Source organism: Myotis lucifugus, unplaced genomic scaffold (genome assembly GCF_000147115.1).
Source record: "Myotis lucifugus unplaced genomic scaffold, Myoluc2.0 scaffold_2, whole genome shotgun sequence".
Lineage (NCBI taxonomy): Eukaryota > Metazoa > Chordata > Mammalia > Chiroptera > Vespertilionidae > Myotis > Myotis lucifugus.
In genome coordinates this window covers 8,181,647-8,198,195 of record NW_005871050.1, presented here as the reverse complement: position 1 = coordinate 8,198,195, position 16,549 = coordinate 8,181,647, and the positions used below count along the sequence as shown (strand labels likewise).

Here is a 16,549-nt window from a genome sequence, read left to right as displayed (position 1 = left end):
ACATTGGAAAGAAAGAAACAGGGGCTGTATTTCAGAACCAGGCTGTTCTGCCTTTTGGCATTGCACCTAAAATGCTTCACATATTTAAGCTTGAAATTCATATTCCCCAAGTTCTTCAAAAGAGGGCCATTCAAAGTAAAGGGGAAAAGACAGGGAAGGTGATTCTTGTTGTCTCCCAGAGTGAAAAGATGAGAATTATATCAAGACTATGCCTGACATTATGTCACAAAAGGCAATGGGGTGGGAGACAGCAGTTTCAACCCAGATTAGCAAGAACAGAAATGAAAGCATCAGAGAATCCTGAAAAAAGAAACACACAAACATATATATCAAAAACCAATACAATGTTTCCATTATCCTGATTTCAAACTGCAGAATGTAAGCACTAATGGTTCCCTAATCAGCTGAGCTCCTTTTCAGCAGCAATCACCAGGCTGACTGATGTTTTCAAGTGAATTCCCATTGTTAAACACCTTGGATTTTGAGTAATTTTGTCAAAAACAAAAATCCCAATGAAAGATTGCATAGAACCAAAAACTTGAACCAAACTGTGAATCTAAACAAAAATAATTTGTTAAACCGCAAACAGAAATGTTAACAGTTTGAAAGCAACAACTAGTGAATCAAATTGAACCAGAACAAAACTTCCTATTTTCTGAACCAATCAAACTTGTACCAAACCCTGCAAGTCTAATAAATTCAAGCTCCTGAGAAGAGCATACACCAAGACTTGGTTTTACCAGCCTTAGAGCCCTCAAAGGAACCACAGAATGAACACTGGATAAGGAGTTGGGAAAACTGAATTCTCCTGAATTTTTTGCTGTTTGTCCTTAAACAAGTAACTTACTCTTTTAGCCTCATTTTGCTTGCCTTGAAATGGCTGGAATTACCAATATCCCAGGTCTAATAGTCTATGCCAATTGTGAAATTAGTCTAGTGACAAAATAGATGATGTCACAATTTGGTCCAAATCTCCAGGAGGCAGAGAGATGGACCACCCCAATTCTCCTAAGGGTTCATGTTTCTAGTTTATTTTGAAATAAAGTTCACATAAGAATTAGGCAACTGTCCTTGCTCATTCTTGGGGATAGTCAGCCTAATACTATTTTTCAGAATAATTCTCTTCAAAATAATGTTTCAGGAACAGTTTGTTTTCCTTAAATGAAAGATACAGGTGAGTGGTCTGGTCCTAAAATGGAAGAAGGAAAAGAAAGTGATCTAGAATATGCTGAGCACCTACTGTATGTCAGACATGGCATGATACTTTACTTTTTTTTTTAATTAGTCCTCACAACACAGCTATGTGGTAGGTATTATCCTCATTTTATAATTGAAGAAACTGAGACATACATATGTTAAGTGACTGTCTTATAATCACTCAACTGGTAAGTGATGAAACTGGGACTTAAACTCAAGCAATCTGAATCTATTACTATGCCAACATTCTATTGATTACAGTCTGAATGACTAAATTTCTTCTTAAGTCAGTGATTCAATTGGACTTGCTTAGTGAACAAATCAGTGAAAGTTAACTTTCTTGAATTTATACTTGGTTGACAATTTTTAAAAAATTTTCTTCTGACAATGTGGGTAAGCCATTGGGCTCTGGAGTCAGACAAACCAGAGTTTCTTGAATACTGGCTTATACACAAGGTACTTAATCATGCTGTCTCAAGTTTTCTTATCTGGCAAATGGGGAAAGAAGTAGTATCTACCTTATTGAGTTATTGGAAAGCATTAATGATGTGATAGCTGCTAGCACAGTGCCTGGCACAAAATAATTATTCAATCAATGCCTATTAGAACTAACCTTGTATTCATAAGCAACAGATCAAGAAATAAAATGTTATAAATAAAAATAAAAATAGGATTCATTGAACTCAAGTACTCTTTCATCTGTAGCACAGATTTGGTTTGAAAGAAGTTTCAGTAGCCTACCTCATACCCTCTAAAACTAAGCCTCACCTTTCAGTAGATAAGCATATTCATGAAGCAACATGAATATACTAATTGGTGGTACCTAAGTAGTAGCAGGAATACTTGTCATGAGCTCTGCTGAATAGCAATTGTTCCTAATTTCCTGGAACCTATCCTTTTAAAGAGGTGAGTGAATAGAATCTTAAAAGCAGCAAGAGAAAGAAACTCAATTACCTACAAGGGAATACCCATACGACTGTCAGCTGATTTCTCAACAGAAACTTTGCAGGCCAGAAGGGAATGGCAAGAAATATTCAAAGTGATGAATACCAAAAACCTACAACCAAGATTACTTTATCCAGCAAAGCTATCATTCAGAATTGAAGGTCAGATAAAGAACTTCACAGATAAGGAAAAGCTAAAGGAGTTCATCACCACTAAACCAGTATTATATGAAATGCTGAAAGGTATCCTTTAAGAAGAGGAAGAAGAAGAAAAAGGTAAAGATACAAATTATGAACAACAAACATGCATCTATCAACAAGTGAATCTAAGAATCAAGTGAATAAATAATCTGATGAACAGAATGAACTGGTGATTATAATAGAATCAGGGACATAGAAAGGGAATGGACTGACTATTCTTGGGGGGGAAAGGGGAGTGGGAGATGCGGGAAGAGACTGGACAAAAATCGTGCACCTATGGATGAGGACAGTGGGTGGGGAGTGAGGGCGGAGGGTGGGGCGGGAACTGGGAGGAGGGGAGTTATGGGGGGAAAAAAGAGGAACAAATGTAATAATCTGAACAATAAGGATTTAATTTTAAAAAAATGTAGTACATTTACACACTGGAATACTATGCAGCTATAAAAAAGAAGTATCTTACCCTTTGAGACAGCATGGAGGGACCTGAAGAGTATTATGCTAAGTGAAATAAGTAAGTCAGAAAAAGACAAGTAACACATGATCTCACTTATATGTGAAATCTTATGAACAAAATAAACTGACAAATAAAATAGATCCAGAGACATGGAAGCATACAACAGACTGAGGATCCTCAGAGGAAATGGTGGGGCAGGGGGAGGGAAGAGATCAACCAAAGAACTTATATGCATATATGATTAACCCATGGACACAGACAATAGTGAGGTGAAGACCTGGGGAGGGAATAGGAGTGAGGAGGAGAGGGGTTAAAGGAGTGGAAAAGGGGGACATCTATAATACTTTCAACAATAAAGATAATTTTTTTTAACAAAAAGAATATCCAGAAAAAAGTTTTAAAAAATAGAGGGTTGGAAAGTAGCAGGTAGAAGTACTGCTGAAAGTCCAAGGTGGGCTAAGTAAAGCCCCCTTTTCTCCAGTTCTTCAAGCCCTAGCTCTCTTGCTGCCATCTACGTGTGGCCCTCTTCTCATATACACACCACCTTCCTCAGTTTAATCTAGTTTTATTGTGATTCTTCCCCTGGCTCTAGCTCTGTTTCCATTCATCAGCATTAAGTGGTATTTATGGAATTGTGTGTCTGGCACTGTACTAGATGAAGTGGAGGAGCATCCAAAAGTTAATCAAAGAGACACGTGTTCTATGGCCAAACACATCTAAGATACACAAGTAGACCAGAGTTTTGGAAAGACAGAAAATGCAGGTATAGCTGGATGATTTGGTTGATTTCAGAGCACAAAATAGTTTGTTTGTCTAGTTAATGATATGCAAACTAAATAAGTATACAGTTGTCTGCAACTTAATTTGAAATGCATAAAAGGATGGATAGGTGATAAAGCAAATTAAAAAACTGTTAATTATAGAATCTAAATGGTAGGTATATGGGTGTTGACTGTACAATTCTTTCAACTTTTCCATACATTTAAAATCTGTCATCATAAAATGTTGAAGAAGAAATGAGAGGGGTAAGAGGTACACCTTTTTCAATCTCAAATGTTTCAGAACAAAATAATCATATTTATATAGAGAATAATAAGTCACATAGGGATAAATGTGTGATACATATAAAGCTCTTGCTGGCGCCAGTCGCATGCATGTGTTTCGATCTGTCATTGTCGATTGTGAATTTGGTTGACACTTCTATTACAGAGAAAGGGCGAATAGCGATATTAAAATATTTCTTCTAATTAATTTCCTTTCAATGTGCATGAATCCGTGTACCGGGACACTAGTATGATATAAAACAAATGCATATTGGAGGTATCTATGCCCAAACAAATTGTACTATCTAGCCAGTTTTAGAACATGTTCTTTCTCTAACTCAGATACCATAAATGGCTTCCCATTATCCATAGGATGAAGGCTCTAGGGCAGCCGTGGGCAAACTACGGCCCACGGGCCGGATCCGGCCCGTTTGAAATGAATAAAACTAAAAAAAAAAAAAAGACCGTACCCTTTTATGTAATGATGTTTACTTTGAATTTATATTAGTTCACACAAACACTCCATCCAAGCTTTTGTTCCGGCCCTCCGGTCCAGTTTAAGAACCCATTGTGGCCCTCGAGTCAAAAAGTTTGCCCACCCCTGCTCTAGGGAGAGGAAGCTGGGCGTTGCAATGTGACGTCATTACCCCACGCCCACAGCCACTGTTTCCTGGCTGGGCTGGGCTGTGGGATGCATTTTGCACCATAAGATCTTGGCAGTGTTGGCTGCAATTTGGTGGGGTGTTACTTCAGGGTGGTGGCGTGGCCTGTGTCCCACTTGGGGGAAGCCGAGTGTTGGTTTGTCAGCTCCAGGTCTGTGGTGCCATTTATTTTTAAATGCCTAGTGCACATCATTGCAGCTCCTGCATTGAGTGTCTGCCCCCCGGTGTCAGTGCATGTCATAGTTACCGGTCGGATGGACATTTAGCCTTTTATATATATAGATAGATGGCCAGTGCGCGTCATGGCAGCTCCTGCATTGAGCGTCTGCCCCCTGGTGGTCAGTATGCATCATAGCTAGCAGTCAGACAGACAGTCTTTTATATATATAGACTAGAGGCCCGGTGCACAAAAATTTGTGCACTCTGGGGGGTCCCTCAGCCTGGCCTGCGCCCATTCACAGTCCAGGACCCCTTGGGGGATGTCCATCTGTCGACTTAGGCCCACTCCCCGGGGGATCAGGCCTAAGCTTGCAGTCAGACATCCTTCTGGCAGCCAGGGAGCCCTCGGGGGATGTCCGACTAAAGGCTTAGGCCCCCAAGGGATCAGGTATAAACTGTTAGCTGGACATTCTTAGTGCTGCCATGGAGGTGGGAGAGGGTCCTGCCACCACCTCTGCGTTGGCCAGCCATGAGCCAGCTTCTGGCTGAATGGCACTCCCCATATGGAAGTGCACTGACCACCAGGAGGCAGCTCCTGCATTGAGCGTCTGCCCCCTGGTGGCCAGTGCGCATCATAGCAACCGGTCATTCTGCAGTTCAGTCAATGTGCATATTAGCCTTTTATTATTATTATTATATAGGATGTCCCTATTTCCCCCCTTTTGCCCCCTCTACCCAGCTCTTTCCCCCCACTTCTCTCTGGCCATCACCATTCTGTTGTCTGTGTCCATGGGTTGTGCATATATTTTCTTTGGCTAATCCCTTCTTTAGATTCACTTCTTTAAATTTTTATTTTCAGATAAGTGCTTATAACTGCACTATTATATATTTTCTATTATATCATTTAGAATTAAGATATTTTTTAATTGAACCCTTGTAAATTTTAGCACAATTTAATAAATTATGCTAGAAGCAATTAGGAGATTTTTCATGTAATGCAGATACATTTCAATTAATATTTTATTAATTTTTAATTTTTTAATATTTTAATTTGAAATAATCTCATACATGTAAAAAAAACTATAAAATACTACAGCATATTATATGTACCCTTCACCCAATTTCTTAGGTGTTAATAATTTAAACATAACCATTATACAACTAACAAAATTTGGAATATATTTTACTTATAATCTCTTTAATGTTACTTAATCCATTTACTTTGTTTTTGTTCATCTTCACCCAAGGATATTTTTCCATTGAATTTTAGAGAGAGGGAAGGGAAAGGGAGAGACACATTGATTGGTTGCCTCCTGCACATGCTCTGATAGGGACTGGGGATCAAGCCAGCAACTGAGGTACATGCCCTTGACTGGAATCGAACCTGAGACCCTTCAGTCCATGGGCTAATGCTCTATCCACTGAGCAAAACAGGCTGCAGCTTAATTCATTTACTTTTCATCTATATGTGTCTTTATATTTAAAGTGGGTTTTGTTTTTGATTCACCCTCATAATCTGTCCTTTAATTGGTGCATTTATGCCACTGACTTTCAGAGTGCTTACTGATAGAGTTACTACCATATCAGGCAGCTTCTGGGTCTTCCGGGTCCCGCCTTGCCTTGCTGCCCAGTACCTGATCACGTCCCTGGCGGCAAAGCAGGCCGGCTTCTGGGTCTTCTGGGGCTGCCCTGGATGGCGGCATGCTGGCGGCTCACGCTGTCCCACCCTGCCTACAGTATGGAAATTAGCCACCATCTTTGTTGGTGGCTAATTTGCATATCGCGCTGATTAGCCGATGGGAGGCATAGCGAAGGTATGGTCAATTACCATGTTTGTCTATTATTAGATAGGATAGTTCTGCCTCATCTCTATTTCCCATATCTGGGAACCTCTTTAGGGGTTTCCAACATTCTAGATGCTGTGCAATTGTAAAACAGCCACTTCTTGCCATCTTTTCAGCCTCTGTCCTTTTCCTTCCCTAGTCCCCAAGGGGAGCTGACCAGCAATGTTAGCCCTGCTGACTCAGTAAGCAATAAGTAAGCCTCATACAGTTTTTTTTAACTAAGCTGCTATGCTCTGTAAGTCTGATTTTCTCCATGATAATCAAGTCCAAAATTCTACTGAGATCACTGCTTTGAGCTTGAAAGAATGAATATTCAGCGAAGCAACATGAAAAGGAGCACAGGAAGGTATGTCCCATCTGTAGAAGGAAACAATTGTTCAAAGTGACCTTTGCATGCTGAAAGAAAAGCAAGCAGAGATGGCATTGCTAAATAGCGAACGACCTCTCAAAGACTGCCAAATTAACAGGTTGACTTTTTCTGTCTCCAGTCTTCTCTCCATAAAGTCCATCCTCCAATCCAATCCTGTTACTCGCCCATTTAAAACCCTGTGCTGGCTCACCCCTGCCTATAGAATTAAGGCCAAGCTCCTTAACAAGCAGACTTCTTTCACTAAGTGGCCACAGGATACCTTTCCAGATTCTTATTCTCTCCCCTCCCCCACATTCCCAGTGGTTCATACACAATATCTCACTTTTTCTGAACTATCCATTTTTACATGTGACTGCCTCATTTGTGTTGGTGGTAATCCTTGCCCACCACTTCTTTATCCACCTAGATTCCAGGCAATGCCCAGTCATCCTTTATGATTCAGCATAGTTAGACTCCAGTCTGTAAATTACCCACACTTAGCAGTAATCCCTCCATAATGATCCCTGGGCACCTTAAACATACCTCTTTCTCTAAGTACTTTCCCCACTGTATATAATTATTAGTTTGGGTGTCTATCTCCCACACCTGACTGTAAGCTACTTAAGGGCAGCCAGGGACTCCTTCTACTTCATCACTGTATTCCCAGCACTTGGCATAGGGTCTGGTCCTGTATATGTGCTCAAATGACTTTTGAATAAATGAACTTGAATATCAAGTGCTCCTTGAATTCAAACTCAGCATCTCTTGAAAGGTGAAAATTATATTATGTGACCAAAATAATCCTAGTGAAGTGTGTTTGAGGACTTGACTGAAGAAGAACTGGTAGGAGGCCATATTATGGGGCCTGAGGGATAGTTTCGACCTCAGGCAGCTTAATGGCAGTTGTTGCTGGCTTAAAAGAAGAGCAGCTGGAGCGGATAAAAAGGGCCCTTACTGGGGATTTCCCCATCATTATCTTTCACTGTTCATCACTGATACTATATTGTTTATATAACATTCTACACAAAGCGTTTCAACTATTCTGCATTACAGCCAACTGTTCATTTGTGCTCCGCCTACAGATAGGTACCTTTGGAGCAGCCTTGTTAATCGGAAGTCACTGAAAGTTCTCCAGTTCTTATTCTCACTTATCATTATTATACCAAGGAATAGCATTTTGTGGGTAAGGCACCCTTGCAAAGCTGAGCCAAAAGGGGCAAGGTGGAACTAATAAAAACAATTCTTTTTTTTTTCCTCCTAGATTGCCAATATATTTCACCACACCTCCCATCCTACATTGTTTTAAACTATGTGGCAGTAAAGTCAAAAAAGGAAAATGAATAATTTAGCAAAACTTTACACTTTGTAGGCAAGAAAAAGAGGAAGCAACGGGGAAGCCTGGGATATGAATCTATAGACATATGATCAGTCGCCACTTCTGGAAAGTAAACATTTTGGCTGTTTTAAACAAATAGCAACAGCAATTAGCTTTATTTGTAGACTAAACTGAGGTGTATGCTAAATTAAAAACTGAGTCTGTTTTGATCTTCAAAAATGTCAAACTGGTAAACACTTCACTTTTTTGTACATATAAATCTAAGAGCCAAGTCTAGCTTGAGGAAGATTTAAGACACATAAAATTTGTCTGAGGTGTCTGCCAAATCTCTGTAGCAGAAACAGAAACCCTGGAAAAGCTGACATAGTCATAACTCTCACAACATCATCAGTAGGCTTGTGCAGGGCTGGACACACCAAAAGTCACTGTTCCATCTCTCACACTGTTTGTAAACAGAGAAGTAGATCATTTACTTATCAGCTATCTGGTAGCTCACTTTCTCCTATATATCCCACAGAGAAAAGAGACAGGACAAAAAGAATAAATCCCTCCTGGCACATAACCCAATTTTCACCTGGGTAAATTTTCATTTCTAGAATGGTCCTGGTTGTTAAAAAGTCTTTTTTTTATTCATTTCTTTCTTTTGCACACTAATTCTTGTATGTATACTAAATTCATTTCTCTCTTCTCTCTCTCTCTCTCTCTCTCATCATTAAAGGGGGTGTTAGTAAGTATCTAGTACAGTGCCTAACAGAGTGCTTTGAACATGGTAAGCCCACAATAATTCATCAAATGAATTAAAATTCTATCTTTAATTTCTATGTGCAATTTATTTGACCATGAAGTAGGAGAAATATAAATTATTTTTCTAGAGTATTTAAAAGTGACCATTTCTTACAAGGTAATGTTTTATTCAAATGATTCGTGCTTAGGACTTCTGTCCTTTAAAGAGCATCCTTTTTTTCTCAATGGGTATTGTATTTATAAGGAAAATGTAGGAAAGACCATGCAGCAGGATCCTGAATGACAATATGAAAACTGATACATTTTTGTAAAGAAAATCAGATATCCCATATTTACTTGATTTATGTCATTATGGCAATCCACTACATATGTCTAAGATCACTTAACAATGCACGCATGGGCTGCATTCTGTAAATAGGATTAACAGTTGAATTCAACCTAGGACTTCCCTGGGGACAGATTGCTAGAAAATACATCTACATGACATTTAAAAAAATAAATTAACCAATGACATTGGCTCCCATGAGACACATTGTTTCCTGTGCACTCAATTCTACCATAGATTTCTGTAGCTCTCTGCTGACATCCCCATCCCAAAAGACAGAGAATTTCAAAACAGAAAGAAAAATATAGCATTTGGAGCTATTCCTTCTCTCTTGCATGAAGTGTTATGTGCACAAAGGAAATAACTCTGTACATTAGCACAATGTGAATGGTGACATGGTGAGATCATGTCAGTCTGAACTGTGCTTGTTACACTGTGGTCACATATGACTTGCTCAAGGGAAAGAACAAAGTCTCTTTCCCTGCACAATGACAAAGACTGGCAGGGGCTGCAGGGAAATAAGGAGAGCTGTGTTATGGCAGATGGTTTGGATTTTTCTCTAAAAAATGTTATATTTTACCTTCCCACTTTTATTTAATTTACCTCATCTGTAAAATAAAGATAACTTTTATGTATTTTTAACACTTTTACTCTGAGGATGAAATGAAGTACTAGTGGATTGCCTGGCACATAACAGTTAACCCATACAATCCACATCGACATTTGGCTAACATTAATTAAACACCTATTATGTAGTGGGCAGTGGCCTAAGACTCTAAGAAAAGGTAAATTGTAGGAGGAAGAAGTGATATTGGAGAGAAAAGCAGGGAGCTGATTTTCAAAGGTTTTATAAACCAGTCTAAGAAGTTTGGATTTTATCTTGAGGACAATGGGCAGCCTTCAAACTATTTTATAGAGCCAAATAGCTTCAGATTTGCAACATAGAAAAATCATTCAGTCAGCATTGGTAGAGAATGCACTGCAAGGGAGGCAGGCTAGAGGAAGTAGAAATCCAGACTGTAAGTCATGCGAATGTGTGGGCACAGTACAGTGTTCCAAACTAAGGCAATGATAATAAGAGTGGACACAGGGAAAATATTTTTAACTAACCTTTAAAAATTAACCAATGTATAATTATAGCAGATTAGAAAATAAAATTTGCAAAAGGTTAAAAATAGAATTCATATGTAATCTTAAGATTTATAGCAAACTTCTATTAATTTTTTTGTTTCACATTACAGGATTTTTCCTATTTATACATGCAAAGATGTGTGCATGTATGTACAATGCCCATATGTGTATACGTGATATGTGTATGTATTTAAACTGGGATCTGACTTTATAAATTTTCTCTTAAAATATCATAAACAATTTTCTGCATCATTAAATATTTTTTGGTAACGGCAACTTACATGGGTAATTAGTAATTTATTGTATAGGTGTACTATAATTGATTTCATTCAAACCTCTAGTATTCGATATTTAAAATGTATTTTTTTCTTTTACGTTTTTGCTATTATAAACTTTTTTGTTTGTTTGTTTGTTTTTGCTATTTTAAAAATATCCTGAGAGCTAAATTTTTGGAAAATCATGTCTATTTCCTCAATAAAGAACCCTATAAGTTGAAGTGGTAGGTTGAAAGCTATGTTAAATTTTAATTTTTTGACACATATTGACAAATTGCTCTCCAGAAGGGCTGTATAAAATTACAGTTCCACTAGCAGCGTCTACAACTAGGAGGAGAACCATTTGAGAGTAATTTCAAGGATGGAGTAAACAGGATTTGGTGGGTGTAGAGGAGGGATGGATCCTTGGTAGAGTATCAGGGCAGGAGCAATGTGAATTCTGTCAAGAGGAGCAGAGAAATGGGCAGACCTAAGGAACAGGCGGCTGGGTGGATAAATGATGAAAAAAAAAGATTACAGTAGAATGGGTCAAAAAGTGAAGAAAAAAGGGAAATCTGTAGTGAAGTTGTGCATTCGGGTCACTTTAATTTACTGCTTTATTCAGCAAAAGTAGCAAATGCAGCAAACAGCTAATCTTTTTGTAGCACTTGGTACTACAAGGTCCAGAGTTATATTCATGTGAATATGTTGGTCCATTCTTTTCATTCAATAATCATTTATTAGGTGTCTACCATGTACCAAGTGCTGTTTTGGATGCTATGGGTATGGAGATGAATGAGAGCTGGTCCCTGGTCTCAAGGAGCTCACAGTCTAAGGTGGGGACACAGATATCCACAGCTTGATACACTACAGTGTGGTACAGACTAGGACAGAGGTAAATGCAGGGTCCTATTGAAGCCAGAAGCCTAGCATTGCTTCGTGTATGCATGCATGTGTATTGGAGGGGGCAAGTTGGGGAGTTGCAAGGAAGGCTTAACAGAGGTATTGATAATACGAACTGAGTCTTGAAGGACAAGGAGTTCCTCAGATCACTAAGGGTCACAGATCATACTTATATTCCTTAACAGCATCTCGGATATTTGTACTACCACTCTCAAGGACACTTGAGATGCTTGTGTGCAATCCAAACCCATTTAAGACAATAGTTTCCACTGTTACTTTAATGAATATATGTACACAGCCTGTTTGGGCAATACTATGCTCATCTTAGAATTTGAAAGATAACAAACAGATGGCATACTGACTTTTAAAATCATTTTGATGACACTGATAGAACAATAATATTCATATCTACCAAGTCCTATTAATTCTACCTCCTAAATGGCTCTAAAATCTGTTCCCTCCTCTATGTTGCTCCCTCAGCTCCTGAGCACCAGCCTCCTAAATGGTGCATTCAGTTTTATCTTTTATATGACACATTAGTAAAATTTAAAATATTTGTGGGAGTACAACATAACCACTGATGGTAGATGCCCTACATTTTGAGAAACACTGGCCTGTGAGAGCACATCCAAACTTCTTAGCCTTGCATTCAAGGTTCTTCACAAATCAGTCTCAACTTTTCTTTCCAGCCTTTTCTACCATTATACTTTCCTTTTCCCAAACAATCTGCATCCCGGTCATGCTAAATTCCTCAATATTGAATGGCTATGCACTGCTCTTCTATAACCACATGTTTCTTACAGACTGCTCCCTCTATCTGAAATGCTTCCCCTCCACTCTTCTCTGCCTAGCAAATTCATTATCCTTTGAGACCTGTTATGTCACCTCCTCACAAAAGCCTTCTGTCTGACTCTCTCTTACAGTTAGTCACTCCTTCCTCCATCCTTCCAGAGCACTTCGTACCCATCTCTATTATACTACACACTACATTACCTCAGAATTATGGACCTCTATTTCCCCAACTAGAACCAGGGAGAGTTCACACCAATACTTCATGTGGGCAAAGGTCATGGAGGAAACCTAGTGACCCAGGTCACTTAAAAGCAAAAATAAAACAAAGTCAGTCCAGGCCTAAAGAGCTTAGAGGTATGACGTTTTACAAAGTGAATCATCTTATTCAGAAATAGCCAACCTGACTATAGTTTTGGCAGACAAAATTAGCTACGGCTGCAATAGCAGTTAAGCTAATTTGGTTTTGGCAGCTACTTTACAGCAGACACACACTGACACAGAAACTAAGAGTGAATCATTTGAGTTTCTGCCAAGATGATCAACTATAACTCACAATAATCTCTCCTTACCACAAGCAGAAAGTCAAGAATAAAATGAACAGCATGACCAGCAAACCATGGTAGACAGAGCCTGGGCTCTATAGTCAGATATCTATACACCCAAACCCCAAATCAATTCATTAAAATCTATATGGCTTTAGGTAGTTTGTTTAACTTTGTGTTTTAGTCTCCTCTTTTAGAAAAATGGTAGGAATAGTACCTACTTCATAAGACTATTAAGATAATACAACAAAATGCTTATGACAGTGCCTGGAACATTATTATGGGCTCAGTAAACATCAGTCATTATTGTAACCCAATGAAATGACTACAATTCAGATAATGTGATGCACAGAATAGCAAATGCATTTTTTAAGAAATAAATTTGAGCCCTGGCCAGTGAACTTCAGTTGGTTGGAGCATCGTCCCTTGCACCAAAAGGTGGTGGGTTCGATTCCAGGTCAAGGCATATACCCAGGTTGTGGGTTCGATCCCCACTTGGGGCATGTGGGAGACAACCAATCAATGTTTGACATCGATGTAGTTTCTCTCTTCCTTCCTTTCTCTCTCTTACAGTTAGTCACTCCTTCCCTCTCCCTCCCTCTCTCAGAAATTAATTTAAAAAAAGAAATTTGCCACCAGGCTTTAAAACTGACAACTATAGAGTGTAGCTAGCCACAAACAAAACAGTGTATATGACAAAGTTCTTCTGGGGTTTAAACTCACACGTGGAACACACCACCACACTTCTTTGTGTTCTCCAAGAATTGATCTCAAATCAGGTTCCCCTAGGATGAAAAAAACAAAAATCGCCCAATCTTAATTTTTTGTCTTTAATTTTATTTGATACAGAATACTATCCAAATCATATATATGCTTCAAAGTGTCCTATTATTATGACACCAAGCTTTTTAATACCATTTCTTTCCCAATTTATCACTGCTGACATCTTTTTTAAAAAACTAAATTTATTTGGGTGACATTGGTTCACAAAACCACTGTAAAGAGTCTGCTTTGGACCATGGGCACACAATGCAGTGTGCAAATGATGTTTTATTGAGCTGTACACTTGAAACCTGCTGACACCTTTTATTCCATTCAGGTAAGCCCACTTGTCACACAAGTGCTTCCTCTTCTATCTATCCTTCTCAATTCCAATCCTAGTATTATGAGGAAGCATTTTTCTCCCTCCTCTTTGCCCATTTCAAATTTCCTCTGGAGCCCAAGTTAAAATTCACCTTCTTCACAAAGCCTACCAGAATTGATCTGAAGACATAAGTTTCAAACCTTCAGCACTTCCAGGGTTTGGCTTGACACTCCATAGGTCAGCATCCCTCCTCCACCCCATTAGTATACCCTTCCACTAAAAGCCTCAGAACTTTTTGTTCGCATTGTTATAATAAAATCATTAATAGAGTCTGTTTTGCACAGCCTACTTTATTCTGTAGTTGGTGTGCCACATACAAAATTGCCCATATTAGTGCTATCAGTCCTTGCGTAAATCCCTAAAGTGCTGTTTTAAAAATAGGATGAGAGAAAAAAAAAATAGGATGAGAGCATGAGTGTGGGGGGGGGAGGTAATGGGGGGATGAGGACACATATGTAATACCTTAATCAATAAAGAAATTAAAGATTGAATGAATGAATGAATAAATAAATAAATAAAAATAGGTCTAGAGAGGGAATGGGGGGGGGGGCGGGAAGAGACTAACCAATGAACTTATATACATATATGCATAACCTATGGACATAATAGTTCGGGGAAAGCCTGGGGAGGGGAAGAGAGTGGAGTGCAGGGGGCTAGGGGGGGGGGGGGGGAGAAGGGGACATCTGGAATACTTTCAACAATAAAGATAAATTTAAAAAATAATAAATATAAATAAATAGGTCTAACTTGCCCTTTACTCTCATCGAAACATTGCACTGAATCTTAAACACATATCTCAAAAGTGAGATTCCTTCCCTCTTCTGTTCCCTATCCCTTCTGAGAATTGAAAGGAAACCCTTTCTACTGCAAAGATCTGGTTAGGGAAGGGGTGGGTGGCTGGAGGGGACAAAAAAGAGATGGCGACTATCTTTATCTCACCATCAATGAGACAGAAAATGAAAATTTGACAAAAGTAACGTCCTGGGCGTGGTAAGGAATTCCCCTGCCTCCAGAGGAAATGGAAAGTGGGTGCCTTGGAAGGGGTGTGTGCCCAAACCTGAAATGTAAATAGTGCGGTGAAGGCCTGGAAAGGGGGCAGGAGTGGGGAGAAGGGGGTTCATGGGGGGGGGGGGGGAACATCTGTAATACTTTCAACAATAAAGATAAATTTTGTAAAGATGTAAATTGAGGGAAAAGAGAAAAAAGATCACCCAACTCTTCCAACCAGTAAGGAGAGTCCAGAGATGCCACCTAAGGAATACCCTGGTCGAGAACCCTAACTTCAGACCTCTGGGGAGGCACAAGGCAGGAGTGCAGGTGTGTGGAAAAGGAAAGAAGGCGAGTTGGAGGGGGAAAAAAGAGAAAAAGAGCGCGCTCCCGTGGCTGGAAGAAATTGGCTTGGAGAGCTCAGAAGCCCACCCTCAATTGGCAGTCCCAACGCCCCCTCCCCCGCGGAGGCGGAGCGGGGCGGAGTTAACCGCTAAGGGCAGTAGCCCCGGAAGCACCCTCTTCCCTAGACTCCCTCAGTCCCACAGTCCCCAGCCACAGCCACTCAGGCGTTCTGCCTCTCTGACCTCCAGCTCCCCGGCTACCGAAGCTACTCCTTATACAGCCGCAGAAAATCGGGCCGGCGGGGCAGCTCCTGGGCGGGAAGTGTCCTCGCCGCGCGCCACACGCCACGCGCCACACAACTGTCTTCTGTGCTCCCCGCCTCGCTCTAGCCGGCTTAGGCCCGACACTGGGGCCCAACGCTGGACTCTCACCTAATATGGCGTCTCCTATTGGTTACTGGTCACCAGGGAAGCGAGCCCCGAGTCGTTGTCCTCATGGGAAATGTAGTTTGAGGTCTCTCGAGGCTCTTATTCCTGGAGAGAATCCAATACTGGCATTGGTGGAAAGACTTAAATGAAATAGAGGATTGTGGGAGATGGAGTTGAGACAGTAGTTTCTATATATACCCACAATTCCCATCACCTCCCATCCCCTGGCTGTGATTATGCCCAGAGTTCAGACAGAGAAGAGCATTCTGGGTATTGTAGTTTGGCGTGCACTGGCTAACAAAATCTCCCTTCTTAGATTATGGGGTTGTACTTGTGGAGGCATTTGAAGGTTCTAGATTTATTTTGCTGTTGGCTAAGCTATTAGCATTTTGGAGGGAAGCACTTCATATCGTGATTTGAAATTCTTATTAAGTTTTGATTGAGTGACTTATTTTTGCTCTGATAAGCTTACAATTTTAACTGGTCCTTTAAAACTGTCAAAAGTGTTCTGTGTGAACCATCTACATTAGAATCATTTCAAAGGATCTGGTATATATATATATATATATATCTGTATTTATATATTTATATATTTATATATTTATATATTTATATATTTGGTGGCCATATTTTTTCCTTTGAAATGGTGTTATATATACATAACAAGTATAGAAATGTGACTTAAGCCGGCCCAGAAGAAGCCTATTTAACCCATAATAAAGTCACATTGTTGCCATGAATAACAGTGGCCACATATACTGCTGT

At 39.7% G+C, this 16,549-nt stretch overlaps 1 protein-coding gene across 2 annotated transcripts in view; it reads right to left on the bottom strand.

Moving 5' to 3' along the window:
* Positions 1-15,926, bottom strand: part of ENOX2 (ecto-NOX disulfide-thiol exchanger 2) — a 292,266-nt gene extending 276,340 nt beyond the window's left edge. The window contains exons 1-2 of one of the 2 annotated variants that reach the window (XM_023757943.1): positions 15,788-15,926; positions 13,604-13,665 (exon numbers count right to left, since the gene is read on the bottom strand). The gene's annotated coding sequence lies outside the window, so the exon portion shown is untranslated. The other variant, XM_023757939.1, reaches the window with a different exon arrangement.
* Positions 15,927-16,549: the final 623 nt, after the last annotated feature.